Source organism: Rousettus aegyptiacus, unplaced genomic scaffold (genome assembly GCF_014176215.1).
Source record: "Rousettus aegyptiacus isolate mRouAeg1 unplaced genomic scaffold, mRouAeg1.p scaffold_m13_p_18, whole genome shotgun sequence".
Lineage (NCBI taxonomy): Eukaryota > Metazoa > Chordata > Mammalia > Chiroptera > Pteropodidae > Rousettus > Rousettus aegyptiacus.
The window spans coordinates 11409203-11427991 of record NW_023416293.1 but is presented as its reverse complement, the minus strand read 5'-3'; the positions used below and the strand labels follow the sequence as shown (position 1 = coordinate 11427991).

The 18789-nt window shown below is 43.8% G+C and overlaps 3 long non-coding RNA genes across 3 annotated transcripts in view; 2 read left to right on the top strand and 1 right to left on the bottom strand.

Moving 5' to 3' along the window:
- Positions 1–6718, top strand: part of LOC107520854 — a 29533-nt gene extending 22815 nt beyond the window's left edge. Inside the window, exons 8-11 of the long non-coding RNA XR_004955425.1 lie at positions 1575–1720; positions 2526–2748; positions 4328–4537; positions 6615–6718. This is a non-coding gene — a long non-coding RNA (uncharacterized LOC107520854). The remainder of the gene's footprint in view (positions 1–1574; positions 1721–2525; positions 2749–4327; positions 4538–6614) is intronic.
- A 737-nt stretch (positions 6719–7455) lies between these two features.
- The window catches only part of LOC118613361, a 31322-nt gene continuing 19988 nt past the window's right edge, over positions 7456–18789 (bottom strand). The window contains exons 6-10 of the long non-coding RNA XR_004955420.1: positions 16388–17830; positions 16051–16180; positions 15175–15548; positions 14313–14394; positions 7456–8080 (exon numbers count right to left, since the gene is read on the bottom strand). This is a non-coding gene — a long non-coding RNA (uncharacterized LOC118613361). The remainder of the gene's footprint in view (positions 8081–14312; positions 14395–15174; positions 15549–16050; positions 16181–16387; positions 17831–18789) is intronic.
- On the top strand, positions 10973–17825 carry LOC118613364. The gene is made up of 3 exons (XR_004955428.1): positions 10973–11156; positions 13265–13378; positions 17728–17825. It is a non-coding gene; the product is annotated as an uncharacterized LOC118613364 (long non-coding RNA).

The following is an 18789-nucleotide window of genomic DNA, read 5'->3' as shown; positions in this document are numbered from 1 at the left end:
TGGCAACAAAACATCTTCTATTCTGGAAAAGCCATGTTTCGTGGTGTCAACAGCACACAGAGCTGTTGGAGGCTGCCTGGCTGGGCTCCTTGGTCCCAGGCCCTCCCTGGACCCATTAGCACCTGTGGGCCCCGCCCCCTCTCTCTCTGAGGGACTTTCTTGCTGCCCCCGCTCCAGACTCTGTGGTCACCACGTCTCTTAGCCAGAAAATGCACTAGTTGGGGGAGGTGGACTGTTGTCGCCAGTTGCAGTTAGAGGGGTACTCTTTCTTAAAGGGGTCCTTGGCCTTCTGAGGTGCTGAGTCAGACCTCCCGGGACTGTGACGTGTTGCTCATCAGGGAGACGCGTCATGAAAGACTTACAAGTGTGTACAGGTTCTAGACTCCGATAAATGTTGAGTTTGGATTTCCACTCTTCTACCATCTGTGTGAATGAACCTCCTAAAGTTCTGCTTTCCCCGGTACCTGAAGCCCACACCTCAGACAAGATGAAACCGAACGGGACTTGGGCTATCTACCGTGCGAAGAGACCAAATCAAAGTATTCCAGAAGAAAGGATGTTGTCACTTCTTGGAATTGTCAGCAACTAATTTAATGGCTCAAATTTAGGCCACTCTAGTTTTTGTAGAGGAAAGAAAGGAAAAAAAAGGCAACAACTATAAGTTTAATAATTTTGTTTGTTTGTTTTGTTTGTTTGGGGCTGGGCATGCCGTGGGGCTGACATCCTCCATCAAAGTGGAAGCCTGCCTTCGCATCTCTGGCTGAGAGCTCGTGCACAAATATATAGGTCTGGCCGACATTCGTTTCTTGGGAAATAAATGCATCACAACGCATCTCCGTATTAGAAATAAGGCGGATGATTTGGCTCGTTGTCTGTCACTGAGACTCACCTGAGGCTCACCCTCTGACGGGGCCACCTGGCGCTTCTCATCCGAGCAGCAGAGTAACTGAACCAAGTCAGACCCGGCTCCTGCCCGCCCACCTCCCCCACACTTCTGTGAGGTTCGGGCTGCTTTTATGAGACAGAGAGATTTTCTTTCAGGAAAATACGGTGAACTGAAAAGTCCTTTGTATCTTCCATGACATGGGGAGCGAGGTTTCAAGTCTCCTCTGTCTGGAAGGCTGAGAACTAACAAAGGAAGCCATTTTCAGTTTGATGAACTGAGAGAAGGGAGAATATTTGAAGCTCTGGAAAAATCCCAGAAGGCGGCTTTTCTCCCTTTTCATATAAATGTGTGACTCGCCTCTCAGAGCCGATTTGATCTATGTGCTCCTGGTGGGTTCAGGCTGCTACTGTAAGCAGCCGAGTGCCAGGTTTAACTCTCTTGAGACGCGGCCAGCGACGTGGCCTTATGTGGGACAGGTCTGTGCACGGTGCTAGAAAAACCTTGGGCAGCACCTAATTAAATATATCACAGTGTCAGCTCACGGTGCAAACACTTTCTCTTAGCAAAAATGTAATGCTCATTCTGAAACGGGAAAAGATATTATTATTTTATTTTTTTGCATCTACTATCAATATGTCTCAAAGTTTTAACATTTTAATGAAACATTCTACCTTTTGTATTTTGCCAGGTTTCGAGATGAATTTCTAAAGTGTGCCAAGACATCTCGGGCTTCCCACCTCCCGCCGATGGCTCCCTGCTTCTTTCCCAGTGCTGGAGTGGGGAGCGCTTTGAACCTCAGCTGCAGCCCCGGGCGTTGCTGGTTATTTTTTGCATGTGTGTGTGTGCATGTGTGTACATGTGTGTGTGTGGGGAGAGGTGTTAAAATGCTAGACATCAATTTTTGTCTCTTGGTGAAGATAACTGTACATCGAAGAGGCAGGCTTCAGAGGATTTTTGCAAGTGCAAATGATGGGAGCCCAAGAGATTTAGCTTAGCTATATTTCTTTAAATAAACCCCCCTCAAGGTTCTTCTGAAGATGGCCGTGGTTCTCCCAGCGGCAGTAAATGCTGCCTGGGGGAGGCCGCGGCAGGGTACCCTCCCACCAGCATCCTCCAGCCGCGTCCAGCGGGTGGGCGAGGCCGCTGTGGTGATGGCACCGATTAGGTAATATTCCCTGCCCCCTCAGACTGCAGAGGTGTGAACTAGTTTAAAACTTTTACGAGGGTTTTTATTAGACTCCAATGCAGGCGCAGCCTCTCTGCAGCTGCCAACTTAGCCAGTCGCTCACAAGTTATGACAAATTAGAAATACCTAGTGCCTAAGCTATTCTTACACTTTGGGGGCAAAATCCCAAGCAAATCACAGTCTTCCCTGGGGATCCGGCCTCCCTCTCAGAAGCTGCACTTACAGGCAGAATGAAGGCAGAGCCGGGAGCTCATTATGGCTTCGTGGTGATGATGTGGTCCAGCTCTCAAACACACCAAACCCAGGACCCTTGAGCATTTGCTGCCTGGCCACGGAATGGCCTCTCTCGCCTCTCTGATGCCTTTCCAAAGTCATTCATTCTCTTCTTTTCATTGTATGTATTCCTTAAATGACCTTATGACTTCTCCGAATGCCGAATTCACATCTCCGAAGGCGGTGTTGGCTTTGGATCCTCGAAATAGGTATCGTGGCATGGCAGATCCCCACGCCCCTCTGCTTGGGAGAAATGCTGAGGAAGAATGGGACACCTCGAAAGACAGCAGCCTGGATCTGGCTTCAAGTCTAATTATCTGAGAAAGACATGCATCTCCTCGTGTCAGGCTGACTGACCCCGAACTGAATAAGCACAGGCAGCGGGCTCCGTTGTTCTGTCATGGTGTGTATTGAAATGCGTCCATTTAACAGTCCTCAAACGCTTCCCCTTGAACTTTCAATCCAGGCACCGGAACGCCATTGTAGTGCAATAACTGCACTCAAGCATGTCCGTTGAACACATGAGGTTTTAGAAAGTGAAAAAGGTCATCAGAGCACTATAATGTCATATTTAAGCTTATTAAAAATTCCTTAATGCGGCACATGAGGCATTTGTGCGAAGATGACCTGCCTTATCCATAATCAATATTCGAAAATACTAACTCCGTACAGTGCGTCTCATCGTTTTGTCTGTTTGTGTCAGTTTCTGTTTGATTTCCTGCCACGATGTCACTTCCTGTGCAACAGTTGAAGTGTTCTCTGAAAAATTATGCAGATGTAACTCATTTAAATCTTTATCCCTTTATTTTATAGACAAAATTGAGGTCCAAAAAAAAAAAAATGAAATAGTTTACGAGAAAAACCTGGTACAAATTCTGACTCTCCCACATCCAAGAGGTTTGGCTTTGGGCAAATTGTTTGGCCTCCCGGGACTCTGTGGCCTCAGCTGTGAACAGGAGTCCACGTTAACGAAAGGCGGAGATGTTTACTAGTTGAATAAATGGAATAAAAGTGTCCGACATGGAAAAGATACTCAGCAAACTGTAGCTACCTTCTCCTCTCCTTATAGACATATCTGGGACTGGAAACCAGAAGTCCTGACTCTCAATCCAGCATTCTTTCAACTCACAATATAGTTGAGACATAACGTGTATTAATTTCAGATGTACAACGTAATGATTCAATATATGTACATATCACAAAATGAGCACCACGGTACGTTTAGTTAACATCCATCACCAGGTATAGTCATAAAATGTTTTTTTTGTGTGTGATGGGAATTTTTAATACTCTCTTAGCGACTTTCAAATATGTGATACGGTATTATTATTTATGGCTACTGTGATGTACATTACATCCCGGGATTTATTCATATAATAACCGGAAGTTTGTACCTTTCTGCCACCTTCATCCATTTCACCCATCCCTCATGGCCCCTGGAAACCATCTGTCTATCCTCTGTATCCATGCCTTGGCTATGATAAATAATGCTGCAATGAACAGGGGGTTCCCTTTTCTCCACATTTTTGCCAACATTAGCTATTTCTTTTCTCGGTTAGGTTCTTATACTCAGCTCCATTAACCGTTCCTAGAGCATAGGTATTTGCTGAAGTATTTAAATAATACGGATAAGTAAACAGTTGTGGAAAGCAAATGTCTTATGCTTGCTACTTTGGCAAGGCAGTGCCCAGAGCTTTTCTGCCTCTAGCAAATCTCCCTTTCAAGTCGGCAGTTACCAAAGGCTACTTCACGGAGTGGTTCACAGAAGCAAATAACAACCTACTTACATTTTGGACAGAAAGAAGGACATCTTTACTTGTTTAGTTCTGGTTTTCATTTACTCAGATTGTTGACTCATAGAATTTCTTTTCTGACTGTGGACTTTTCAAATCCACTTATTTTATTTTCTACTCTTTGGATTATTTGGTTTTGTTGAACTTTAAGAAGTTGGTGCAAATCACCATTTATTTTGCTTCCTCCAGGAACATTGACATCGTCTAAGGTCGTACACCTGGGTGCAGACTGAACAAGGCGGCGTGACACTCTGACCGTGGCTCCATGGCGATCGATGGGAGAAGCTGAGAGGCGTGGTCACCAGGGCCGGGACATCCCTACTCACCCTCTACCACAGTGGGAGAAGCTGAGAGGCGTGGTCACCAGGGCCGGGACATCCCTACTCACCCTCTACCACAGTGTGTTTTTCTTACTCAATATAATGAATTGCTCACCTGGTATAACCACTGACTCTGTTTGCTTAAATTTTCCAGACAGTGGCTCCAACCTAGAGTGCCTATGTATATACATACGCACATATATCCGTAAATATGCAATATTTATGTGTATATAACTGTATATGTATATTATATATTATATATAATTCTGTATTTTCTGTGTAATGTATATAGTATCCTGCATATTGAGTACTACATACACTCTCAAACACACATGAATCTCATACACACATTCTTTCATATAGCATAGAATACCTACATATATTTATACCAAACAGTACTTATTTCTGGGGATAGGCCTGGGATCAAGGTGGAGGGAAATTTTTTTTTGGTCTAATATTTTTACACGTTTGTATTAACTACTTAACTAAAATAAGTGCCTGCCAGTCTTAGTCTCTCCAGCATTCTTTGGGACTAAAGTCAGAAGGTTCTTCAGCATCCAGTATATTTGGTCCAAGTCGATGAGAATGTTTGCTGTTGATGTCTCCTTGTCTTTTTGGTCCTGTTTCTCTAACACGATTTTACTGGCTCAGTCAACACACTCTCCATTCTGCTATCGGGATCTTCCTGTTTTACTTTATTCTCTTAGAACGATGGGAATTGCCCAGAGAAGCCATAGTGATGATTGTCATGTTAGAAAAAACATGCCAATTCATATCTGCATGGGCTACCTTGAGCAGAGGAGCCAGCTACCTAGCAGAGCTTAAAGAACATGGTACTCAGAGAGACAAGGTTGATGGAGGAGAGGATCCCACAGGTCATTGTGCAGGGCTCTCAGTCTTATTGTGACAAGGGGGTGCTATGAGTTGGCTCCAAGCTAAGGAGGTTACTAAAGTTCAACTTTATCTACTATTGGGTTAGGTGTGTACGGGCATGTGTATGTAAATTTTAGAAACGTAAAACTTAGAGTTTTGTTCAAACATAGAAAGAAAGGGTAAAGAATATTAGCTCATTTGCAGTGGAAAAAAACAAGTTTTCAGTGAGAGCTGGTTATTCCATCTAGATTTTCCTAGCTTCAAACATAATGAAAGAAAAACAGACCAACTAATGCTACATTTATTTGGATAGGTGAGCTCAGTGATCAGATGTCAGCTCTCAAAAGTTATCATTCAACCTAGAAACCCAATTTAATTATTTGCAATTAATTCTCCTACTTTGGAAAAAGATGACTGTATCAGTTTTACTTACAGTCTCCTTTAAAAATGTTAGTTTTCCTTCTGCTGGTGATTCAAGGATCAGTTTCTACTACTGTTTTTGTCTTTTCGATGTTTTTTTCATGGAGTTAAGCGAAGTGTCAAATGAAGACAGGATTAAAAATAATGAACAATTATAAGAGTTGAAAAATATACTTTTCAATCTTAATTTAAACTCTGCCTTGAAGACCAAATTGATATTTTGGAAAAATCTCAATCCTTTGAGAGAACTAAACTTATTAGTCTAATGTGCATGATATAAAGTGAAAAGAAAAAAATCATTGAATCTCTAAAATAATATTAGTTTTTTTATGTCAATTTTTCTTTAACATCGACTTCTTTTTTGACTGTTTTATTGAAAATTCTACAGACAGTAGCTTATTTTTCCACCAACCTAAGCACCTGAGACTTTTGGCTGATGGATATAAGACTAATAAAATTGCCCATAAAATGTAACTTTATATCATAACTTACACAATGTTTATATATTCCAACCTTTACTTTTTTTCCAAAAGCAAACATCTCAGTGTTTGTATGTGTAGATGTATTATATTACAATGGAAAATAAAAATCGATAACTTAATTTCAAATAATGATACTTGCTCTGTTGTTATACTGTTATGTTTCGTGCATCCCATAAATCTAAATAAAGGGAACACTGATCTCATTTAGCATAAAATTCTTCTGAGCCTAACGTGAAGGAAATAGAGTAATATTTTATTGGAACATATTTTATTAGCTTGATTTTCAAATGCTACGGTAAAATCATGTCTCTGATTCTCTAAACAGCCTGAAATAATATAGAATAATAATAATCTCTCTCTCTCTCTCTCGATTTATTATAGGAAATAGGAAATGGCTCACACCATTATGAAGGCTGAGAGGTCCCAAGATTTGCCATCTGCAAGCCGGAGACCCAGCACAGCTGGAACTGCCTGCCGGTCTCCTAGTCGGCCTGAGAACCAGGGCAGTTGATGGCATTAAGTCCTAATCTGACTCCCAGCACTTGAGAGCCAGGAATGTCAGTGCCGGAGCGTAGGAGAAGATGGCTGCCCAGCTCAAGCAGAGGGTGAATTCACCCTTCCTCCGCCTTTTGTGTTGGATGATGCCCACCTGCGCCAGTGAAGGTGATCCTTTCTCCATCTGCTGATGCAGATGCTAACCTCTTCCAGAAACGCTCTCACAGTCACACTGAGAAACAACATTTTATCAGCTATCTGCGCATCCCTTAGCCCAGTCCAGCTGGCACATAAAGTTCACCAGCGCATCTCGTAACTAGCACACTGCATGCGCCCACCTCTGGGGCTTTGCCTAGGGCGGTCATGTCTCAGCTCTGCATGTGGCTAGCTCCTGCGTCTCCTTTCATTCTGTGCTGGGTCTCATCTTCTCAGATACCCATGATCATCCTATTTAGAAATCACACTCCTGCCATCCAGCACCTTCCGTCTCTTTTATAGTGTCATTTTTCTCTAGAGCCCTTAGCACTCTTGAAATGCTATCAATCCACTTATTTACTGTGACCACTGTCTGCGTCCTCATGGCAGATTATAATATTCACGGTGCGAGGGATTGGCATTTTTCTTTTCTCTTTTCTCTGCTGTATTCCCAGTGCTTAGAACCGTGTATATAGTAACTCGATAAATAGTGTTGTATAAATGAGTAAATGAATGAATGAACAGACATAGGTGGCTTTCTCCAAACATTTGTTGTGTTCACTAGTTAATTCCCTGAATGTGTTTTTAAAAGGAATTTTAACATTTTACAAAAATAATAGGCTTACTATAACCACCGCTGAAACTGATGACAATGAACATCGTGATAATTTAGAGTAAAATCCCAGAGAGAGGGAGCCAGTAATGAGGCAAATTTGCTGAAGATCATAGAATCCTTCTTGACCATAAAAAAAAAAAAATCAATAAATGTAGCGTTCCTCTGCCAAGTATGACAGAACCAGAGTTGTACGCATTTGACTCATTCAGCACAAGGAAATTGATGGGGATGCTTAAACGAAGAGACTCGATAGAAACGTGATTTGTTACTTATCTACCACTGTTACCCAGTGGGGTGTTTCAGCCCCTGAAATTTCTAAGTCACGCACTGATATGTGTTCTGGGCGCGGATGTCCTTGAATGCAACGGAAACCAGGTAGAAAACATAGCAGTTCCCCACGGTGGATTTGTGATTGAGCAGAGACTTGACGGGCCGAAGAATGGCTGGCAGGGAGGTATCGCTCGCTCTTCTCTTTCCCTTTGTCGCTTCTGTACCTCTTTCTGCTTCTGTCCAGTTCAGCTTAGTCTATGACTCGCCTTCCCTGTGTGAGTCGGAAAGAGAACAGAATATTGTCTTTGCAGTTGTAGTAAGAGTGCAGTTTTTTTTTTTTGTCTTTGCTAAAGATGGATACTAATTAAGAAAGAAAAAGCTGAAAATAGGTATTTGAAAGACAAAAATGTTACTATTGGTAAGCGGAATCAGGCAGTGAAAACGATGGCGAGGCGGGGGAGAGCAGACGCCGAATTCCATCTGGTCACCCTGAATCATTGTTTAGTTCTCCCCATATTGGATTTCAAATAAGTGTCTGAAATATGTTGAGGGGGGAAAAATTATTGTAGTCACATCACTATCATGTGCCAAAATGCTGCACGTGTTGCAAAAGCCGTATTTCAATAACCTTAGACAATTTCTCCGCCGGAATAAAGTCCTACTAAGTGGTACTTGGTACATCCAGCAAACATTCTGTTTACATTAGAGCAAATATCAGTACCCGAAGACACGTAAAAGAGTAAGGAGTACTGGTTTTCCCTGGAATATTGGCCATTAAAAATGTAATTTGTTCTGTTTAATTATCAGAATTGGGTTTTCCGGAATAGGATTCCAGCTTGCAATTTTAGATTTCTGTGCTGTGTACTTAAATATCTTCTCCCTTCCTTTTTTTTCCCCAGAATCCCTTCTACCCATCTTTAGCTCTGTATCTCCCATATAAGAAGATATTTATACTAAAAGAAGGAATTGAATTTGACTAGCTCTAAGTTTTAAATGCATGAGTTGGTTTCTCTGATAATAAAAGAAATGGGAATTTTTACACACCGCCCTCGAGGTCAGTACGAGTCGTTCTGCTACAATTACTTTTAAGTTTATAGTAATCGTTGAGATTCATGGGAAATCAGAAAGAGATGAGAAAGAGACCCCGAGAATTCAATATCTATCTGTACATGGATCTGATCTCTCTAAGGCAACGTTACAGATACTATTTCATTTTGCCTTTTCTACATTAATAAAACTATTCTGTTATTTCTTTCCACAGTATAGAAATGGATTTAGAGAAGTTAAATAGTTAACTTAGCTAATAGTCACGTAGCTAATACGTAGCAGAGACGGAATTCAAACTCTGGCCTCAAGGTCAATGTCCACTCAGAAAAGGGAGCTCCTGTGTGACAGGTGAGCAAGGGCGTGCTTGTCTTTGTGGCTATCGCGAGAGAAGAGACATCCCCTGTAGTTCGTTTTTAGACCTCCAAATGTCACCCCTTTCCCTGGCTCGGTGAACCCCACCCCGCCAAAGTTACGGCTCGAATGCCACGTCTTCGTTTCCTGCTTTCATCTTTCTGTTGCGTTGATTTGATTCTGCTTCGTGTCAAAGTCACTTGCCTAGGTGGCTTTTCCCTCAGGACATGGTGTGTGCATCAAGGGCACGATTTCCTCTTACTCGTTTCTCTTTCCTTTTAGGGCAAAGTTGGATTCTGTCTACATAACAGGTGTGCAGTAAATGTTCCAAATGACACGGTGGCTGTGTGTGAGCGTGGGCAGCCGGGACCGTGGAGGCTCCTAAGCCCTGTGGGTTCAGTATTAGCAGAAAAAGATAGAAGAAACCATTTTCTTGGCATTGCGGTTTACTCTGCTTTAGCCAAACATAGAAAGCTGTCATGTGAATATTTCTGAACCTCAAAAACAATTTTGGTTTAAGTCCGGGTGGGGGAGGAGGGGGCATGGTGGCTCTTGTTTCTCCCACACCAATCCGCCCATCTTGTATTAGAACATGTAATTCCAACTGTGCTGACTGTCTTAAATTTTGCGAACAGAGTGTCCCCTGGACACTGTTTGGTACACACATTGCCTCTTTAAAAAGCTTACTTGTAGCTTAGAATTAAATTAAAGGATCAGCAGCTGCCGGAAAAAAAAAAGCGTAGCCTCGAGGCCTTGTTGATGAGTTTCTCAGGCAAGAGAGAATCATGTCAGAACCACGGTCGTTCCGCTGCGTCTGGCGAGTGCGGCACGCGTGATTCGCTGCGCACTAGTCATTCGGTCATGCCACTTGATTTCAGCCCACTATTTCCTCTTTGAACTGGCAAAAACAACTCCACGGGCAAAAAAAAAAAAAAACCCAAACATTTCGTTAGAAAAATCATAGGTTTCTGCTTAACAAACCGTATACCGGACTCAGTGACTGACTCATGGGACGGCTACCTCTGGTTCCGACAGCCTGGGAAGACCACGCTCGGGCCCGCGAGAGCAGAACCATCTCCTCTTCTCTCTGCTTCCTTAAGAGAGTACTTTAACACACGGCAGGGAGGGGACCCAGTGTCCCGGTTCGCCTGGGACTGCCCTGCTTTTAGCACTGAATGTCACCCATGAGGGACACCCCTCAGTCCTGGGCGAGCTGAGGCAGTTGGGGACCCCAGCATCTGGTGGCTTATCGACGCTGTCAACTGAGACACTCGCATTCTGGGACCAGCCGATGAGCTGGAGGCTTTGGGCCATGGTGCCCAAATCACAAATCAGTGGCAGGTCCCAGCATGTTTGTGCTATGAAGTAGCCACGGAATCCCCAGGAATCCCCAGAGGACCCATAGTGTCCTTTACCCCGGAGCTGCCACCTACGTGTGCCCAGCGGTCAGTGTTGACATACTGGGAGTCTATCGATGGGTTCCAAGTGTTGACAGAGGGATTCCCTCTGCTCTTGGGTTGGCTAGGAAGGGTGTACCGGGCCCCTGGCCCTCAGTTCTTTTCCTCTGGCCATGAGCTATATTATTATTATTATTATTATTATTATTATTATTATTATTATCATCATTATTAGCCCAGTGAGCTCTGCAAAATAATACTTTCTATATGTGCCAGAATGAGAAAAAAAGTCAGGAAGAAGTATGCAAATCCAACTTGCTCATTTTATGCACGAAGCCTAACTGAGATCGTTTCTGTTCAACACAGGTGTGTACCAAGCGGAGGCGAAACTCTGTCCAATTTGTCTGTGTGCAGCTGTCTTCCAGGTGACTTAGGGCACTGCTTGGGAAAGCTGATGGATTATGTAGCGAGTGGTAAGTAACAGAACTCAGAAAGCCAAATACGCTGCGCTGAACGTCTATTCATTTGTATCCGAGGCACACACCTAGCCAGGTGAGAACGAGGACAGGCGTAATCTCACCAGACATTCCCGTCGCTTCGCTCACGTGTCTTCAGCAAACATACGCCATTTAAGTCTGAATTACCTTTAAGCTCGAGGTACCTGTCTGACACTTCCATCCCACACTTTGGATTTGTAGACAAAGTTAGAATTTCGAAAATCAAGATGTCAGAAATGTAAAGACAGCTAAGTAAGAATGATATACTTAAAAAAAATCTAAGTTTCCATGACAACAGGCATTTGCACCTTTACTTAATTATCCCGTAAAGATTAGTTCAAGTTCAACCTGGAGAAAGGATTCAGAGAGAAATAGGCAGGTGAAAGGCTCTGCCCCAAGGGCGCGAGGGTTTCGGCCTCTGGGCTTCTTTGCTGTTTCTCGCAGGCAGTGAGTGGAGAAGGGGCATCTGGGCCTTCGCAGAGCGGGACTCGACGTCGTGCCAAACTCGAGTCCTGCCCGACTTCTGGCTCCTTGGTTGCTTAATACGTTAGTGGCCTCATTCCAGTTCCCAGTGGCCGGAGTTCCACATCACACGGTCCCTGTCCCATCTGGTGCTAATTGGCACCCTTGTGGGTAGTTTCCAAAAGCAGAACAGGAAAAATAAAAAGGACTATCTTTCTATCCTTGGAAGCTAGAAGCTCAGCACAGGCAGTCCTCAGTTTAAAACGAGCTGCGTACTAAGATACTGTATGTAAATCAGTTGTTTAGAACCCAGAACAAATTTTTCTAATAAAGTCAGGCCTGATGGTTAGTTCCCAGGTCAGCCCAGTTCTCAAAAGACCATCTGACTCATGATGTGCCCAAGAAAGAGTTCTCATTTTAATAGTGTAGAACCATCGTGGGCGAACCAAGAAGTAGGAAAGGATGGTGAATCCAATACTACCTTCGGTGACTCTCACCGATTGTGTGGCCTTGGACAATTCCCAGGCATCTTTTTAGCCCCGAGTTTCTTTAAATGAAAGATAATAAAAATTGCTTTTCATCTATCACCGGGTTGTTATTGCCAGAATCAGATAAGATGGAGTGTGTGAGGCAGTTTGAAAACTATTTCCCCGCCCCCTGAAATAATGGAAGCCCAAGTTTCCCCTCTGTTTCTTCTTAGATGTCATCAGTGGGGGGCGGGGTGTGAGGGGCTGTCACCCCTTTGTGGTTCCCGCAGAGGAAACGGGGGGCGGGCACTGAAGTGGTAGCAACAGAAGCCCCTGAGCCACGAGACAAAGGGCCTGGCTCCTTGGAACCCTCTGTCCCATCCAAATCCTCGAAGATGGTCTCTTGGTCCCGCCTGCTCTCTGTCACCCTTGCATTTTCTTCCTAGGACTCCAGGGACTGGCCCGTTGGTTTCATTGTGAACATCTGTTGCTTTTAAACAGTACAGCTTTCTCCTTGATTTTACCAAAGATTTAACAGCCTTCTTAACGTTTCATAATGAATTTGATTATTTGATCATAAGAAAAGGGAAATAGAGAGTCAAAGGCTCACCCTCTGTTCTTTCTATTTATATTTTCAGAAAGACGCAGGTGAAAAACTAGGCCTTGATAACTGTATATCTTTGTAATCAAAGAGCATTTATGTTTTACCTATATTTTTAAAAAGAAGTAGACTCAAGGAATTCCATCTCAGTACCTAGTACTGGAGCTGTGGGTAGGGGGAAGAACAGGCTTGAACCTCTGCCTAGGGACTGGGTATAAAGCCAGCAAGGTGTCACTGAGGCTGGAGAACGAGGTAGACTGCCTGGAAACGGGGCGAGAAGAGTTATTCTGGGTGGGGTGATTACCCTTCCCTGCTCTCCCGACCTTCCTCCCCCTTCCTGCAAGGAAAAAGGTACCATCATGGGTACCAGCTACAGCGTTTACTACAACTGCAGCTTGTTACTCACTTCCGGCCACTACCTGTCCTGTCTTCTTTCAAGGGATCCACCTCCCCTCGCCCTGCACCCTCTGCCATGATAATGCCAGATGATCTTGTCCCATCCTCCATCTCTCTCTGTCCTTCCTTCAGCTACCAATAACCTCACCCCACTCTTCTCCCTGCCTCTTCCTTATGCCTCCCCATCAGCTTTCTGCAGTTCAACTTAATTTAATGAATTATCCATTATTCTATTAGAAATGCGACGATGTTAAAACACAGTTGCTCTCATCAAGGACCCGTCGCATTCGTAGATGCGGCATGGCACACGACAGAGGATGCAGAAGTCAAGTGCTAAGGACACAGAGGAAGGTAAGGTTAATCCGGAATATATGGGTTTTCAGGTGGGGTGGAGGGGAATCAGGAGGTCGTCATGGAAACTGCATCTCCAAGGGTACAGGAGAATTAAAGGGGAGAAGGCCTTTTATAGAAATAAAAGGAAGACACCTTTAAAAAATTCTAGTTCGATTATCCCACGGTGGAAAAGATCACACATTAATAAGCTACTACTGCTGTCCGGAACTCTGTCCGTGATATCTTTCCCAGGACAAGTGAAAGGGAACCTTCAGGCTTCAAAAGAAAATTGCTGACAACATAGGAGTGACAGGACGGCTGGGTCAAGTCAAAGAAATACTCATATCTTTCTTTCTGCCTTCGCTCTAGACACAAGTCACTAGGAGCCCCGAGAGGCAGCCCCCTAAACTGGAGCTGATGAGGAGTGTGTATCAGCCACGCGGCTCACTCCCAAGGCAGCCGTGCAGCCAAGGACACTGGCTCACGCTAATAAATTCTCTGCTGAAACCCCCAGTGGAAAGGTTGTAATCATGTGGTTCTAGTTAATGGAAGTATAAACAGAGGCCATCCCATTCTAATTTAGACGAAGAGAAAAGTTAGAATCTGGGCTTCTCAGGGCAGTGACTCAGATACTGAGCCATTAACTCAAGAGAGAGCCTGTGTTGACATGTACAAATTGGGTGTCTGTTTTGACTTGACTGGTCAAGGAAACAGGCAGGTTAGGTTTAAAAAAAGGAAAACAATAGCCAAGATAGTCAAGAAATAGTCAAAGTGATTGTTTGACAGATGATTATTATTTCCGTTTCGGTCTGTGACTTGTGTCAAGTAAATCACACCAGTCAAAGCACATGAGCTTCAGGTTCGATGTGCTCTGAGTGGAGCTCTACTACCCTCCTCATTCACGTGGAGGCTCCAAACTTCTCACCTGGCTCTTTCTCCTCTATTTACTTACTCGTTTATTTTCAGTCCTCCTCCTCCTCGTTTTTGTTTGCATTCCGTCTCTTCGTTTCCCACCACGTTCTCTTCATCCATTCCTAAGAGAAAACAAAAAACTGTGTAAACCTTTCCTCTTCTGAAGCTAATTCTAATGCTGCTTCAAGTTTTTAGGGTGTCATGTCAGAAATCAGTTCAGAATTGACATTTCCCAACTGACAGAATTATATATATATATAAAAAAACATTCGCATTGAAGGAGAGAGCATTTTGACAGTTATTAAATTCTCAGCTTGATTTTTGGTTATACAGAATGGCTACAGGTAATTTGCTGGCACTTTCTAGGAACCAAAAAACTCAATTTTCTTATTTCTTATTTGGTTTCCCGTGTCCTCATGGTGTCCTTATAACCACCCTGGACTGGAGGTCAGACAGTTTCTGCTCTACCGCTGGTTCCACCACCAGCCGGGGCTGGCTTTCTTTCCCCTGGGACTTCCTCCCGCATTTGAACATCGGAGGGCTGGTCTACTTGATTTCTACCAGTGTAACATCCTAAGATTGTGATTCTCCAAGGCTTCGATAGAATAGGTAATCAGCGTGGGGCATTTAGACGCTACTTTTTTTGTACACACTTAATGTCTACTTTGGCTTTACCATCAACCTAACCTTGAACATCACAGCGAAAGGCAGCCTTTCCTAGACCTCGAGAAATAACTAATAGTACAGACTAGATCTCTGAAGACCTCTCCTTCCTGTAGATAGCCATGATGTCTACTAGTATTAAAGACTAAAGTGCCACGATCTCACGTCTTCTTATGCTGATGTAGTCCCGGGTCCCTGGAGGTTCTGCCTCTACTGGAGGCCCCGGCCTGTGGCCTTACCTGGCCGCACGTGAGCCGGGTCTCGCGGTAGCGGGCACCGCAGCTCTTAAATTGAGCTTGTCGCTGCTCTGCTGCTCGGCATGACAGGCACTTTCCTGCTCTGCCGGGCTTGGCAGTTTCCCTCATGGTCCTGCTGGTTCACCAGTCTCCTGCTGGTGGCTGCCAGTGCTGAGCTGGGCACAAAAGCCCGTGTCAGACGCCGCCTTGATTCCACTGCTGGGTGCCTCGTCTCTGCCCCTGATCCGAACACCTGGCATCTCCTCCTGACTGAGCGCCCGCAGGCTCTTGGCAAGGCATGGCGGTCGTGGATACAGCGCTGGCTCTGCCGGGCACCAGTCGGTGTCCACATGGGCGCCGACCCTGTGTGCTGACTTCTGGAAAGGGAGTGGGGAGAGATTTTCCCTGTTTGTTCACTCTTGGTGGACGGGATACCGAAGCAGAGTTGTTTATGTCACAGAGCAAAAACAACGATTTCAGCACTTGCTTTGAGCTGCCTGGCTTCCCACGATCCTCAGACTAAGCCCAGCTGGGGACTAATCTCAGACTTGCTGTGCACAGAGCCGTCTTCCTCATCCAGTGACTAAGGCTTTTTACTGAGTCACTGTGTCGCGCTTGTACCCTTCCTCCCTCCGGTTCTCTACCAGAAGACAGCTCGGTCTCTATGTAAATAGATTTACAGGGGCTGACACGGCCCTTTTACCAGATGTCCCTAGACGCATCTGAATCTCTTTTAGTCTCAAGCTGAGGCCTTTATTATAGTTGCATAAAGAGCTGGATATAGTTCAAATTCCCGACTGTATTTTCTGATTCCCTCAAACATTCAAACTCTACCTTCCCCCACGGTTCATCCCATGTGACGGTCCTAATGCCACTTACTGATACTTTTTTTTTTATGGTTGGCTGTGTTTCTACCTAGTCTCTCCTTCTGAGCTGTGACCTTTCCCAGAGAGATCTTGTTTTCTTCTCTCATGTCCTCTGTCATGTCGTGGAAAGGGCTGCTCTCACACTAGAATTTTGATGGGGACAGAGATATTTGAGAACATCGCTGTAAGGGAACATCACTGTAAGGGAAAAAGGGTCGGATTGATATCAGACTTCTCAGAAGCAACTGAATATTACAAGAAAATAAAAGAAATGTTCTGAGCCAACATATTGATCAGGTGTGAGAACAGAGTAAAGATATTTTCTGACAGCAAGAAAGGGTAATGTTTACCTTTTAATGATGCTTTTTTAAGAGGTTAGTTGAAATTGCGACTTTAGCCAGGAAACAGAAGGAAAGATACGAGAAACAGAAGATGTGGAATTCAGAGAAAGGGGACCCAACACAGGAGAGAAGAGGAATCCCCAAGTGATCATAACGAAGTGGGCCCAAGAAACACTGTGGTTTTGTGTCGGAGGACAAATAAACCCATGAAAGAGGTTTCTCGTGGCGGAGAAAAAGAAATTCCATACAGTAGAACCTATGAATTAAGGGATAAAAACAGAAATAGAGACTCATTATAAGCTCTGAGAAAAATGAAATCTGTAGTAGAAAGTTATGATCCCACTAATGCACAAATTAAAAGCACAATTGAAAAAATTCAACTAACAGATGCCACTTAACCTTGCTGTCAGTGAATGCTTTAATCGGTGTAGGGGGTCCATGTTCACTAATGTTGAGTGCACAGGGGAAGAAACATTATTCTAGCACCAAACTTGGATCGATGATGAACAATTTTTGCAAATTCAACTTGGAATAGGTACAGAGCAGAACAGTTCTATGTATTGTTGAAGAGCGGAACATGGACGTTCACAGTCTTGATGATGCAAGTGTCAAACTGTATGTGACAGAAAGAGGAAGCGAAAGGGAGAATGTGCTGGAGGAGAAAAAAGGGTGGCCTAAGTTCTTTAGGAAGGAGGTTGAGATCCTCATTAAAACTGATGGAAAAAGAAATACAGATCCATTGTTTAAAATCGCAAAGGTAAACAGTAAAATATTTGAAAATCATAACATTACCATCAGACTTTGCAATTTGTGAGTAATAAGGATAGGAAAGTATAAACGTGTGGTCAAATATAAAAGCTGGTTGCATAAAAAAATGAACGTCTAAGCATTGTTTAGAGTTGGGACAACAATCAACATGAGGATCCAACACAGACAGAACTCAAAGAATGCCTTTCTAGAAGTGGGACGGGGCTGCGTGGGACGGGCAGCTGCTCCTTTCACTCTGAGCTCTTCCTCATCACTTGATCTGTGACCATAGACATGTGGTATTTTGTTTCGAACATTTACAAGTGTAATGACCACTGGCTATGACTCTCCCACACCCCCGCCCAAGTATTCATTCTCTATTCGTTCTCTGCTTATTTTCAGTAACAGTCACCAGATTGCCAACCCTCTGCGCACGGTTTCCGTGCGTCGAGTAAGGGAGCCCACCCTCACATCCCATCCTGTCGCCCCATGCGTGGACGAGACTTGCCTCAGATGAGGCCCAAGAGACGCGACACGGAGAACGTCACCTGGGGTGTCTAAGGAAGAAGTTTTCTCTCTCTCTCTCTCTTTTTTTTCCCTAGAAGCCACCTGGAGGAAAACTGTCTTCAGGCTGGATGTGAACAAGCATGCAGAAGCCACTGACAGCCACACCATGACCACGAAGCCCCAGAGATGCAGGCGACACTGCAGAAATCGGGGATAGATGGAAAAATATTTCTTTGGAGTCTAAAAAAATCACTGTTCCGAGTGTCACCTAAGGCTACCCCTACCACCGGAGTATTTAAGTTACACGGGCCATTACATTTTATATTTACAGCCAGTGTAAGACGGGTTTTTTTTTGTAACTGACCACCAAAAGATTTCTTAAAAACAAATAAAGGAAAAAGAGACACATTTTGAATGTTTTTAAACAAATACCAAGATAGAGCATTTTATAGAATTGTATGGCTTACGAAACACTTCCACGGAGATTTCTTTAACATTCACATCATCCTTAGGAGGTAGGAATTGTTATCTGTGTTTCCCAAATGAGAAAACTGAACAGGATAGTCAGGAGACCTGTGTGGGCTCCCTCGGTTACAAGCGACCAGATCTTTCGACTCTATACGTCTAGTGCTCTTACCCCGCCGCAGGTGTAAACACGATGGGAGAGAAGAGAGGATCCAAAAATAGACCCGTGTCTATGTGGAGCTTTAACGAGGGCAGAGGTGGCCTGGCATTTCAGCAGAGAAAAGAGGGATTATTCAATAAAAGGAGCTGGAAAAACTGGTTGTCCATTTGGAAACAAAATGAATTTGGATCCCACCCTTACACCATACTCAAAAATCAACTCCAGATGGATTAGAGATTTAAATGTCAAAAGCAAATTTTAAAACACTCAAGTAGAAAAATATAGGTGGATATCTTTCCGACTTTGGGGTAGGGCAGGATTTCTTAGACAGGCACCAAAAGTGAAAACCATAATGGGAAAGATTTATAATTTCGATTTTATGAAAATTAAGACATCGTGTTCATCAGAAAAATTATTAAAGAGGGTGAGAAAGCAAGCTGCTAGCTAAGAGAATATCATTTGCAACACATACAACCGGTAAAGGTTTAGTATGAAGACTATGTAAAGACTCCTATAAAATACTCAGGAAATG